A 12,229-nucleotide genomic window follows, 5' to 3' on the forward strand; every position below is an offset into this window, starting at 1 on the left:
TGGATGGAGATGCCTACTCTGCTGAGCTGGCATGGCATCTGTGTTGATGGAGGGGTTCTGAAACAGATTGCATATGACCAATATGATCCACAAAATGTCCGCTTTATTTACAGAAGTTGCCCTTTTTATACTTTTTCTACACCCCGGCGCGTGATCACTTTTACATTATTGGTTACATGATAGTGTCCATGGTCTAAACATGCCCTACTGACACACTTCTAATTGGATTATTGCAGGTGTCCACGTGATATGAAGACATTGTTTACCTCTTAGGACTCCTCCTTAATTTTGGCACAGATTTCTCTTTGTTTCAGCCTCAGAACCTGAAACCATGATGACTGTGCACTTTTACACTGTCTGTGCCCGGCCATGTCAAAGCAAGGCCTACAGAAATGCAGGATAAGTTGCTCACGCAATCCTGCTCTCTCCACACATCTGTGGGTATGTTCTGCCTTATGGGAATCCAGAGGGGTTTAGAAAGGGGGTTGGAAAATGTTTCAGACACATCCAGCTGTTTGACTGTCACTTCCTGGTGCTTGGATTATGACCGGCAATGTTCTAGCAAGGTTCAAGGCAGTAGACTTATTACTATCTGTGTCACTAAGCTGATGCGGAGTCAGTCTGAACATAAGATAAAGAGACAAAGGAAAAGTCTCTTGACTATCTCAGTTTCCCTGCATATCAATGCAAGAAATACAGGTTAACCCCCAAAAAACCTCAAGAAATACAAGTCAATACTTTAACTGGCTTATATTAATAGAAGTGTACAACTTGGTCAGATAGCAATGAAGAATATTTAGTTGGATAGAAGTGGTCAGTAGTATAGATAGATGACTCAAAGTATTTGTCCTGGGCATTTTAAAGAGAATGAAAGTGAGAAGAAATATGAAAGCATTCTTAAAGTATGTACCTATGGGCTGCAAAAATGAATTGAATAAGCTCTTTCCACAGAACCTGGATGATGTGGGTTATTTTTCGAACACATATATATGTTCCTTTCAAGGTTAAGTAAGGCTATCCACCTAAGTAAGGCCAGTAAATTGTAGTTTTCAGGTAAGATGACACATCACGCTGAGTCCCTTTTAGCCCTTACCTACTATCACTTCTAATCTCTCCTCAGGCTTTCGTCACCTACATGAGCTCTTCTTCCTTTCTTTCTCCTTAGGCTCATGAATCCCACAAAAATCAGTTCATTAACAGGCCAATTAAGTTTATACAATAGTTTGTGCAATTACAAGAGGATGAATTAGTCTAGACTTGAAGAGAAGCTTTCTACCAACACTGGGAACTGAGCACTAAACCGGTTAAGTGGCATGACTACGGTATTTCCAACCTAAAAATAGTGTAGAGCTGCATGAGCATCTGTCGGACATAGTTCAGTGGTAGCCAGTTCTGCTTTAGGGTGCATTAGGTTCCCCAACACAGCACTTCTATCAGGTCCAGAAATCTCCTCTCCAGTGAAGCACTGCAGTCACCAACACTGATATGTACTTCAGGACTTTCAGAGGTCCTAACAGAGTCCATCCTGCCATTTTTACAGTCTTTTCCTACTAGTATAATTGTCAAGTAGCTTTTTTTTTCATCCTAAGACCCTGCCTGATGAAGTTGAAAACAAGTCTGAGTGCATCTCTCACCTTTTCTAGCATTGCTGTGCCTCTTGGGGGTATTGTACACCTCCTGGTTCCAGCAGCCCTTGCTCGTGGCTGAAAAACAGTGATGAAGCAAGTGATGTCTCCCACATCAGGAAAATAATTAAGGATGCTTTTTCATCATCATTGTGGTCTTGTTTCTTGTCTAATACCAAAGATCAAAACCAATGCTACCTGGTACCAGTGCTCTCTTTTCATGGGGCAGAGGCAGTGGAACAACAAAGAACTGGGAAACATAAGGCTGTGCTCTATTAAAGGAATTTCTACCCCATTCCCCTTCTTAGCTTTCTCCAAAAGCCAAGAATAATCTAACCATACATTCCACATTCTTCACAAAGCCTGTACTGAAAGATAATGGTCTTCCTTTTTACTCTATGCAGGTTATTTGTTTTCACTGACAGTAATTTATTAAGACTAATCATGCAAAAGGTTACTTTTAAAAGATTTATTGCCTCTAAGTTAAATAAATTAATTTCATGAGCCATCAGACCTCAGCAGTTTTCCCAGATAGAAACAAGACATGAAAGTGTCATTATAATTATTTTTTTTTTAAATCACTTTCACATTTAACATTTTAGATTGTTGATATTGACTGTTTTGACAACCATTGTTTAGGAGACAAAGCATGAGAAATTTCTTTATTCATGTGTGAAGTATGAAAGCATAGAAATGACAGATGAAATGATTCTTAAATTATGAAGTGATTTAATATTAAAATTAAATTATGACAAATACAAATATTTTAGCAGAGGGAAAGGCCTCTAGAGACATAAAACTGGCACAGAAGTCACTCCAAGGAAAAAATGATCTAACAGTCACAGGACCTCAGTGATTAGAAAATTATTTTTTTTCCAAGCAATCTCATTAGTTTTGGGAAACTATTTATAAATTTTAACATGCATAATAAACCTAGAAATTCTGGAAAATTTTGACAGTCATTTGCACAAATGATACAATTACACAGAGAAGTATTTCCACCCACAAAATTATCTGAGAGAGTGGGGAAAAAAAAAGATTTCTAGCAAGTCATTAATACTACATTATGTATTTAGGCAAAGTCTTTGGGTAGCAGGGGTAAAAATAAATGGTATAATTTCAGTAAAAATGCTAGCATCAAGTTATATTTTTTTAATGAATATGTTGTCAACCAAACTCCAGAATGCAGTTATTGATAAAGCTTTTGGATTTTCATATTCAAGTCTTTTTTGCCATTTTTCTAAGTTCTTTTCAATTAAGTCCTATTGGACAAAATGACAAAAAAGTCATTATCATCAGTGTTGTGCTAGTTTACACAAACAGGTTATTCTATTGCACTCAATATCCCAATGTCACTAAATACACTTATTTATTACCATTCTTTTACAGCAACATATACAACGTCAGTAGCATTGCAAATAGTCTTTAAGCTCTACTTCATATTATCTGACCAGCTATTTCAAATATTCTCTCCCCTAGAGAAGTATCATGAGTAAAGTTAAATGACTATTAGAAATACATCTTCATCATCTCTCATTCTGATATGAAAAATGTATTACTTTGACTGCATCTTCTCCTCTTGCGGACTTACCTGCATGATCATTCTAGTTATTGCATTCATTGTATTTTCAAAATCTAAATACTCAAGACTGATCTGGAATGAACTGGAGTTATTGTAGGGAAACATTAAGGAACTGATTTTGAACAAATAGTTAATTTCAAAGAGATGAAATAGCTATTTCAATATTTTCCTCAGTTCTGCCTCTGGTATCTGATTAATAGTCCTTGTGACATTTAGAAAATGAAAGCAATCAGCTTATCAAGCAAACCGCATCTTAACTTAAAGGATGCAGCTGAGATGATATAACTGAGTTTGCTTCATACACTTACAGACATGATGTTTGTAAATTCCTCCTTCCAAGCTGCAATAGTGTCCTTTCCCAGAAGGCCATGCTCAGTTGTGTTTCTGTGGGCTGCGAGGATGAGATTCACTGCAGATTTTTACATGAAGGCTAAGTGCTGACAGGTTCTTTGTAGTGACTGAGGAGAAAATGGCATTCCTATGGCATCCCATCTATGAAAACATTTTGCCTAAGCATTTTGTCTACATCAAGGTCAGTTTGGCTCATATGTAAGAAAGTATCTTATACAGATACTTGACTATAGCTGTTTAACATATGGTGACCTCGATCTCACTGGAGTTCTTAGGACCTGCACAGAAACTAAGAACCCATGGAAGTGAGATCTGAGCACTATGTTAAGTGCTGAACTATCTTGACATACAGAGGCTTCAGGGTTTCCAGGAGATGACAATCTGACTATGACAGAACTCTGCTTTCTTGATCCTTCCAAGTGGTCCCACCACAGCACTGACAGAAAAGAAACTTGTGTAAATCAATCGCCTTGCTCACAGTAAGGGCAGCAGTGACCAGAGACAGGGGACAGACAGAGCAAAGCTGTTTCCCCTCATTCCCATGGAGTCAGTGATAAGCAGCTAAAGCCCTCTGCACAGAGACATACCTGCACAAAATGCCCAGAAAGATGACATGCTGTACTAGACTTTCACCAAATAAATCAAACAAACAACTCTGTGTAAAACTGTACTATATTTTTGTAAGTACAGTGCAAAAAAAGATACCGAACGGACATAAAATCTTGACCAGTTTCCTTCAGTAAAAAGCACCCACACACACACACATACAAATACAGGATGCTCGTTTTTCAATAAAATTAAACTTGACTTTTATTCTTTGACTCAGAATTTAGCATGAAATTCTATAAAGCATGCGAGAAAAGAAATAAAAGAAAGAGAAAGGTAAAATTAATTCTTTGCGTGAGCCTCTTTCATGCCTCACGCAGATGCGTGCAAGGCTGTGCACCTTGCAGGTCTGTGCGACGACTGCAAATTGTCTCCACAGCACCATCCAGCGGCCTTTCCTTGGCTGTAAAACACGGCAGGAAACCTGCGCCTAGAAATCGCACACCTCGGGGCTGAAGTGTACAGCAACATAGCCATATTCTCGGCATGCTAGTTCTTCCCTCTGCCCCGCCCAGCTTCTGCCACTTCTATTCAGCCAATAATTATGGGTACAACACAATGGAGTAACTGGGGAATACAGTGGTATCTATTTATTTTAGGACAAATAGAAGCTCAATCTCTCAGAATTAATCATTAAGCAATGTTCTGCAAATCTATGCCACAAATTATCTTGCATTTCTGTTACACATAATCAAATGTGAAGTAAATTTCTGTCAGCATTTAACATCACTTTGAGAATGCAATACCAAAAATGTAGCTAAAGACTGCATTAAGTACTTTGAAATCCAGGAAGCCAATTTCATACTCTTCTGTCACACAGACAAAAGAAAAAAAAAAATCAGAAAGCTACTAGAACACTCTAAAATGATAATATTAAAAACACGAGTCAATTTTCTTTATTTGTGCCTAGCTATATAAAATCATAAAAGGTATGGCAAAAGACATTGTTTTCAATGTTAAAGGAAAGCAACTTCAATCTTGAAATATCCTTTGATATCCTCTGCCTCTCTTAATGCCATCAATATGAGCTGCCATAAAAATATATATATGGCCATTATTCTTAACTATTAATGAGTCTCAGTAGCAAGTATTGTTACAAGCAATCCTTTATATATACAGATAATCCTCTCCCAGCACTTTACACTCATGAAAAGTATTTTAAAAAAATTAACTATTTTTATCCAAAATGCAGAATCAGTGCAGCATCCATTATAGGCAAAACTCTTATTGTAACTGTTGTTGCTACTTACAGGTCCTTTAATGGTTTTACAGGTATTTATGATGTCTTCCTAGATATTGAGCACACAGTCATAATGGAGCAAAAGAAAGGGGATTGTCATATCATAAGTAAGAAAATCAGGAACAGCACACAAGAGGTATTTACAAGGCAGGAAGAGAACTGATGACTCAAGCCAGAGTATCTTCCATCCCCTACTTGTTCTAATATCTGTCTCAAAATAAGTGAATTTTATATGCTCTGAGGTTCTACACACTTTCAAGAAGCCCCACTTCCCCACTCCCGCCAAGCTGAACTGTTGTCATTCTGTAGTTTTAGGAACCAGATAATTAATATCCTGTAAAAGCCATATATTTTTAAAAACTTCTCCCTTTCTCACACATTAAAAGAATTACTGATGTATTTGTGTGGTGGAGAGAGAAGGAGAAGAATTATATTTTTTTAAAAGCTTGAATAATTAATCTGTGATTTGAAATTAAAACAGAATTCCAAATACAGGTTAAGGAAAAGATACATATGCTTTATCAAAATGTTAGTTAAAAAAATACGGAAGTGATAAAACTGCCAAAGAGCACCTTTAGGACAGGACTCAGTTGCATGGTGCCATTTTAGGCTCTGTGGAGCTCCTGGACACTGGAATATCCCACCTGTTGCTTTAGGTGGGTTTGGACCTGCTGTAGGCTGGGGTTACACATGCTGGCCCTACATGAGCCTTTGGGGCACCCTAAGGAATCTAAAAGGGTGTCTGTGGTTAGGAAGTTGAATTCCTCATTTAAAGTCCTACTGCCTCAAATCACAATGGACACAAGCCAAAGTCCTCTGCTTGAATGCACTGGTACCTTCCTGGCTTTTATGGGACTCTATCCAAAGGGAAGAATTCCCCATTTTCAAATGTATTTGGTCTCTTAAGCTACATATGCTTCCAAAGTTGAATCACACTGTTCAAATGGCAACTGAGAGTGCAAACAGATTGGCTGCATGTCTTTCTTAAAAGCATGAAAACTCAGTTTGCCAAAATATCATCTATAAAAAGGGGTACACTAAGTTTTGGAGGAAAAAATGGCTCATTACAGACACTTAGAGAATCCTAAAGTAGAAAAAAACCCCTTACTTATAGAAAAAAAGTTCACATGTTTCAAAGATACGGATTCCACAACTTTCTCATTTGAAATCTCCCAGTATTTACCTCTTTTTATAGTTAGGAACATCCTACTTATGTACAGTTTAGGTCTTCCTTGCTAAGATGAAAAAATGATTACCACTTCTGCTTCTGTTGAATATGTTAGTTGTCACTTTAGCGCTGTCTTTTTTCACAACTATAAACTATACGACATAACTCAAAGGTATCTTTTCATGGGCAGAACAAGCCCAGTTGAAATATTCCTGAGAGATCATGTTACCTTATGATCTATGACAACCTCCCTGCAGGTTCTTTTTATACACCACTGTCAAACATGAGGTCTGAAGCTGACGTAAACTTCTGCTTAGCTAGAGCAAAACAACAGTTTCTCATGTGTTACACTCCTGGTAATACATTCTGAATGTCTACTGCTTTCTTGACAATATTGCTTTTTTTTGTAACAACTTCTCATGGCTTAATCTCTCTGAGCTCCATTAAACTCTCTGAGTTCCATCAAAATCTTCAAACTTTTCCTACCAGACATCTAAGTATGTCACCACCTTCTTTTTTGGATGTGCTGTTCTCAATCCTATTATTTCAAACTCACTTTTATCAGGTCTGAGAGGCCTCCATCTTTACATTTTTCAGCTGTTTCACCCCATTAAGACATAAAAAAATCTAGGTATATACTCTACCTGTTGAGGATCACACAAAGAATCACAGAACATTCTGAGTTGGAAGGGACCCACAAGGATCATCAAGTTCAACTCTTAAGTGAATGGCCCTTAAGTGGATCACCCTTGTGACCTTGACATCAGTAGCACCATGTAAAAATGCAGCTCCACAATTTCAAGAAGAGCCTCCTTTTTGTGTAAGACATTCAATCACCTCTTCTCCCACACTGATTTAAGGTAGACCAATCTTTTAAAACCCTGGTTTTAGTTCCCTTAAAAACTTTTTATGTCTGTCTTCTCTTTCAGCAGATCATAAACACATTTTTGGTAACACAATGTTGCCTTCTCCTTTTCCTAGCCTTTCTTCCCCGAACAGCCTGTACCCTCCTCTATGAACACTCCAACCCTTTGATTTATCCTACAAAGTGTCTGTCTTGCCGATTAAGTTATAGCTTTGTTTGTGTAGCAAGACATCTCGTTCTTTCTGTTTATTCCACATACTTAGAGATACCTAAAATGTCTGGCTAGTTGCCCTGGAATTCTGCCTCTTGTTTTCTTTTATCTCCCAATTGAAATATACCATTTGTTTCCAAGATTTCAGGTCTTTTACAACATTACGAGCCTTATAAACACAGGTAAAGGTTCCAGCTGCTTCAGAAAATTAGAAAGGGATAATTGCTTAGGTTTACTCTTCAACAAACTTCAGTTTGCCATTGCTGTCTTATGACTTTTGTCATGCAATTCTAAGGATGACGATTCGAACATCTGATTCTGTGTGTCTATAATGCTGGTATTTACATAGGAGATTTGATCTCCTATTAGAGCCAAAAGGGACATAGTGTGGATTCAGGTGCTGTCCGTAGGTATCCAAAACCTATATAATTTCACAGAATATTTGGTCTAACCTCGAGAAAAGTAAAGATCACCCATCAGACAGTTTCCTTGGCAAGGTGAGGCAGGTCAAAAACTATTTGTTCACCTTCTGCAGGCATCTTGGATAGCCTTGGGAATCTCAAGCAGCACGAGGCATCTCCACTTTGGTCTTTCCCTCCCCTCCTCAGTAAAATGCTTAGACACTATTAAGCTCATCAAGAAGTCAAAACCCACACTCAAAGCTGAGGTTTTCTCTAAGCTCCCATCACTGTATTAAGACATTTAGCAATTCAAATGCATACACTTAAATTTAGATGTCTCTACTCTAGAGCTGCATCCCACTCCAGCACTGAGTTTGATACATTAGACCTGTACCTTCCTAAAACTTCTACAGAAAGACTGACAGAAAAACCTCAAAACTGTAACATCTGAGTATTCTAACAGAATGTAAGTGCTTAGTAGGAAGCACAGATATCTGAAAATAATCATGGAGGACAAAAGTTGAATGGCTTTGAAAAACACCAAAAACTTCAGTGACGATATTCTGCTATTCATTAAAAAATTGCAAAAGAAAGCAGTGAACCTCAGTGCACCAACTTCCATCCTCTGATATCAGAAAAATAAGCTTAAATTATTCAAAAACTCTGGCTAGGAGAAGAAAGGAGATAGAGCTTGTAGCATGTCAGTAAAATTAACAGATACGAATTCTGTAGAAGTGATAAATGTAGGCAAAGAAGTTTAATTGCTGTCCACCAAAAATAGGAATTGTTGCAATTTAAGTAGTAATAAAATCGGATGTCTACACAGAATTCTGCACGCTTCCAAAATAAGATGTGGAAATAAAATTAAATAGCAATTTAACTGTCAATAAAGCTAAGGGACTTGCTTACCTCTATAAAATTACAAACCCCAAATATCTTCTCACCTGAATAACTTGGAAGTCTTGAGAAAAAGTCAGAAAAGAACTTGCTTGTCATCACATGAAATTAAGGTTGAGCAAACACTAAAATTTGGTATTGGAAATTTTTTTCCAGTAGTTCACTTGTGTTTGACCCATTCTATTATTTTACCTTTTAGTGAAAACAAACTAAGAACTAAGAAACAAAGAAATACAGTTCAAGATTCTAGTCTATCTGGCACAGAAGAACAGCCTGAGTGAAAGAGACCCAGAGCTGAGGTCAGTACTTGCCTGTAACACATCCCTGGATCAATGTCTCCCTTCCCTTGCATGTTCCTGTCTCTCTCTTCACTCACAACCCGTTTGCCCCACTAAACCTTCATGAGAACTATATCTCTGCCAATAAATGTTCCATACAAAAAAGAAAGATTTATGCTGGGGTCTCCTCCTTCTTTCATAGATTCCTTGTGTTCTTCAGTCGTTCAATGAAAGGAATCTCTTTTTCTCAAGTCTTGGAAACTTGAGTTTTGTCTAATGATATTTAAGTACATAAATGGCAATACACTGAGTTAACGCGAAAGAAAAGACTTAATAGTATGGAATGCTTGGTGTGGGCTGGCAAGAACAATTTACTGCTTGCAAAAAGTTCTGTCTGGGAGAAGTGCATGATCTGTAACAATAGAACCAATGGAATTAACTTGTTACAGATTTCATAAATCAGATTAATACAGAGAAAAAAATTATAATCCTTATTCTGTGTACCAGTGCAGTCTCCAAAACAAACATAGAAAAAAATCTAAACTGCCCCAAGAGATGTTATTGCACTGTGTGATTTCACATTTTACATCATGCTAATGAGCAATAGATCAGTAGAAGCAGATTTAAAATTACATGAAAAAATAGAAATATGAGGAAATCTTCCTCCATTATCCAAAAATAATAAAAATTAATGCAATTAATGTTTGAAATAATTGAATAAGATTATTTTAAATAGTTTAAATTTCTTTCTTATGCATATAAATCTCCATTCTTTGAAGAAAATGTCATAATCCCTTAAATATTCATACTACTAGTAAGAAAAGCTGTCATTAACACATAAAGAAAAGAAGCTGAGATACAGAAATATTATGGCACCTTTTACCTGGTACTGATTGAGAAAATATGGTTAAAATTTCTGCATTGGTTTTTCCTTTCTTCTTTGAATATAATGAGCCATCTCTCCAGGTAAGACAATTCAGTTTCACTGATTTGGGTAAATTAATACTGAATCACAGCTCCTGCAGCTGTTTTTACCTGTACCCATTAATATTAGAAGGTGAAATCAATTAGTTTTTTCTAAGTGCTCCAACCTTATCTTCTTTTTTAAGCTGCCTTTAATCTTATGTTTTTCTGCTTGGAGTAGTTTATGAAATAAAATTGAGAGATACATCCTAGTGATATTTGCACAAACTGCAGAGAGAAGGGAAAAAACCTCTCTGCTTGCTATTTTTAATATATAAGATTTGGCTGAATTGCAAATGGTCAGCACCTGGGCATGCATCAGCAGGTGTTTTGAGGGGGATGGCGTAACATGAGGGGTAGAAATGGAGAAGATCCCAAGAGGAATGTAATTTGGTGTGACACTGTGAGCAGATTAAAGGAAGGTCCAGTCATGCTGTTACCGTATCGCCCCTAAAACCTCAATATGTGATACAGGTTTCAGAGAATGTTTAATTTTTCCCCTTTTGCTTGCTCTTCTTGCCACGGTACTTACTGCTGAGAAACACTTGGCAGCTAGTACGTGTTAGGAATAAAACATACAAGCATGCACTCAGAATGTTGCCAATATCCAGACCTGGCTGTCCCAAATCAGAGATAAAATTCTGTTTACTTAATTTTCAACTGAGTAATACCACAGAGATTTTATCTGAACATTAGTTTAATAGCAAATTACAAGATTGGCAAGATCCACAGGTTATCATACGTAAAACGCCAGGAAACATAAAGCATATTGATAGTGCTATGTTGCATTCAGCCCTGCAAAGCAGAAATGTCATATTTCTTTTCACACACAAAGGAAATACTGTTAATTATAGAGGTTATTTGCTTGTGAAAAACAAAAATTACACTCAAAACAGAAGTTGGCTTCTCAAGATCTAATAAGGAAATGCATGGGGAAAAAAACCACTCTCTACTTGGGGAAGTACCTCTGAAAGTAACTTCCAATCTGTAGCAACACACTGCAATATAAGTAGTGTTGGTAGCCTGCACAAGGGGTACCAATACTCCAGTAATACGTAGATAAGCTCACACTACCAATTTCAATGCAATGCCATAGCCTTCATTGCAGGCTCTCTGGCTGTCTAGAGTGCTTCTACTTACCCAACTCTCTCTCCTTGCCTTTATGTGGATATGCATGTATGGGTCTACGTGTGTATACACATACATATGCACACATATGTGTGTTTACTCAAATGACTGGCTCAGCTTCCCAAAGCAGCTGCTTTTGGCATTTGATCTGTATTTGAACCAATATGAGTTCTCTCGTGTTCAGTTAACATCTCTTAGCAAGAGACATGCAGAGACTTGTTATAGCCTGCCTGTATTGTGCATTGCTCAGTGGCACGAGGCTGTTTTCTGAGCAGGTCCCCACAGGCAGTATCTTTCTGCTGAAATCTCAATGGTATCTAATTTGGGGCACGTCTAAAATACGTATGCCAGTGGTTCCCACAGCAGCCTCGATGCTGCAACCGTGGAAGTTCCAGAGCAGAAGCCATCTGGCATTTTCACTGCTCAGTTTAGTGCAGATTAATTGCATCACCTCTGCTGCCCGTGGAGGTCTGGTGCCTTCGAGTAGTGTGGCTGGCGATTCCTTCACATTCGCTGTAATGGCATTTTCAGGCTCGCCTGCTTCATCAAGAGCTTCATTGCTCAACGCGGTGAAACCTCTTTCAGGGACGCCGGTGAAAGCCAGCACTACGGATACTCTCGCTCTTGGCATTGTTTACACCCCACACCCGCCGTCCTGCGTAGCCTGGCCCCAGCGGGGCAGGCAGCAAGGGGGCTGTTGGCGGCTGGGTTGTCAGCGCGCACTTTGCTGGCATTCGGCCCTTCCCGATGCTCCCCTGGGCTTATTTCACCCCCCTCCTTCCCCGGAATGCCAAGTTGGAAGCTCTTCACCCAACGAGGCGGCCAAAGTCAGAAAGTGGTGGCATGCTGCCCGGCAGTGCCACGCGGGGAGCAGCCTCCCGGTGGGGAGGTGAGGCAGGGATGAGGGGGAGTGG

The sequence above is a fragment of the Pseudopipra pipra genome, chromosome 2 (assembly GCF_036250125.1).
Source record: "Pseudopipra pipra isolate bDixPip1 chromosome 2, bDixPip1.hap1, whole genome shotgun sequence".
Classification (NCBI taxonomy): Eukaryota; Metazoa; Chordata; class Aves; order Passeriformes; family Pipridae; genus Pseudopipra; species Pseudopipra pipra.